Source organism: Triplophysa rosa, linkage group LG5 (genome assembly GCF_024868665.1).
Source record: "Triplophysa rosa linkage group LG5, Trosa_1v2, whole genome shotgun sequence".
Taxonomy (NCBI): domain Eukaryota; kingdom Metazoa; phylum Chordata; class Actinopteri; order Cypriniformes; family Nemacheilidae; genus Triplophysa; species Triplophysa rosa.
Window position 1 is genome coordinate 21,269,865 of NC_079894.1, and position 2,010 is coordinate 21,271,874.

Sequence of the window (2,010 nt, forward strand, 5' to 3'; positions counted from 1 at the left end):
TAATGTTCCAACAATGCAAATCTAGTTACTGAACTTTTCTGAAAAATAAAGGTAATGACCTGGTTTAATTTCATTTTAAGGTGAAGTAAATTATGTCAAAACAGTTGAATCTTTGTATGGAAGATTTAATTACTTTAAGTAAATGATTTAAACCATTTAGATTTTAGTAGACTAAATATAATGTATATTGATTCGACTAAAATGTTTATCATATTTCGTCGACTAAAACTAGACTAAAACTAAAATGATGGGGATGACTAAAATGTGACTAAAACTAAATTGCATTTTCGTCAAAAGACTATGACTAAAACTAAATCAAAATTTGCTGTCAAAATTAACACTGGCACATACCTTGTACTACAATAGTCTATTCTTATTTTTACTTGTACATATTTACATATACACATAGCTTTACACTCTCTCTATCTTTATCTTATGTTTATTGTATTGTATTTCTTAATTTTTCATACCCATAGGCCCTTATTTAAATCATTGTGTACTGTATTCTATTGTGTTATGGTCTCTGTGTACTGTTGTTGCTGTTTCTGTGTTCTGGATGCTCCTGTCACCAAAACAAATTCCTTGTATGTGCAAACATACTTGGCAATAAAGCTCTTTCTGATTCTGATTCTGATGTTTATTATATATAAATATATATATTTGCAGAAACCTTTAAGGAAGTCACGAGCAAACAAAGACCAAAGAAAAGCTGTCAGGGCAGTTTTTAAAACACGTCTGACTTCCACTTACCTGCCAACTCCCAGAGCCACATTATCCGGATCAGGTGTACTTGATGATCTGCAATCTACAGGTGGCATCGCCTCCAGAGATAGGACTGAACGCCCCTGCATCAGAAAGGTGCACAGAACGCTAAGCGGACAGAACCCTGTAAATTACTGACTGTCTGCGAAACGTTTCCTGGGGCCTAATGTCAAACACAATGGTGGAAACGGCCCGCAGAAGATGACTTTTTTAGTTAGTGTGGCCGAGCGGTCTAAGGCGCTGGGTTTAGGCTTCAGTCTCTTCGGCGGCGTGGGTTCAAATCCCACCGCTGCCAGTGCATCTGTTGGGGCGTAGTTTTTCATTTACCTCCAGAGCCACGTTAACTGGTTCAGGTGTGCTTGATGAGGGATGAACCTGCACTCGCCTGACGGTCTCAACACCTCCCACTCCCCTTTGAGGGCCTACACCAAAAACTTTTTGCGCACCTTCTCGAGCCCGGATAGCTCAGTCGGTAGAGCATCAGACTTTTAATTTGAGGGTCCAGGGTTCAAGTCCCTGTTCGGGTGATGGGAAAGTCTCCTTTACCTTGTGAGCTGTTCTGGCCCCGCCCTCTGTGAAAAGAAATGAAAAGAAAATGTTTGCTCCTGAGTTGGAGTAGACATATGGGCTTTGAGCAGGGTTTAATCGAGCTTTGCTTCAGCGCGTGCACCAGAAATTCCTTGAGACCTCAGCAAAACCTGCCAATCCCCTCCCTGCAGATGTAGTCAAGAAGTCCTGCTAGCACAGCTTTGCCGGAGGGCCGGTGGCTTGCAGTGATCATATAGTGGTTAGTACTCTGCGTTGTGGTCGCAGCAACCCCGGTTCGAATCCGGGTCACGGCAGGACAACACATGCTGTGTTTATGTCGTTGATGTGATCCTGCCTGTCCCTTTTTGACGTCTGCATTACATCGCCCTTTACGCTGCCATCTCGTCCCTCTTTGCAGCACGAGTTAAGCCCAGAGGGAACCAAACCTGTTATAGTCATGGCCGAGTGGTTAAGGCGATGGACTTGAAATCCATTGGGGTCTCCCCGTGCAGGTTCAAACCCTGCCAAACCATACCTCTTTTGAAACAGTCTCAGTGTGTTGGCAGTACACCATGCCCCTATAAAGGCTATGACCTGTTTCACTTGTTTTAAATTGGCCACACTTCTTGCATGTGTTGGCCTCCACAGTTCTTCTGTAGGGTCTCTTGGGTATGGCACCTGGATTGACAGCGGGTGCAGCAGGCTGTGAGGCGGTGACCT

General features: G+C 43.5%; 2 non-coding genes across 2 annotated transcripts; both read left to right on the plus strand.

The window, feature by feature from the left end:
• The first annotated feature begins 1,216 nt into the window (after positions 1-1,216).
• On the plus strand, positions 1,217-1,289 carry trnak-uuu (transfer RNA lysine (anticodon UUU)). The gene has a single exon. It is a non-coding gene; the product is annotated as a tRNA-Lys (tRNA).
• Positions 1,290-1,744: 455 nt separating this feature from the next.
• trnas-uga (transfer RNA serine (anticodon UGA)) lies at positions 1,745-1,822 on the plus strand. The gene has a single exon. It is a non-coding gene; the product is annotated as a tRNA-Ser (tRNA).
• The last annotated feature ends 188 nt before the right edge of the window (positions 1,823-2,010 follow it).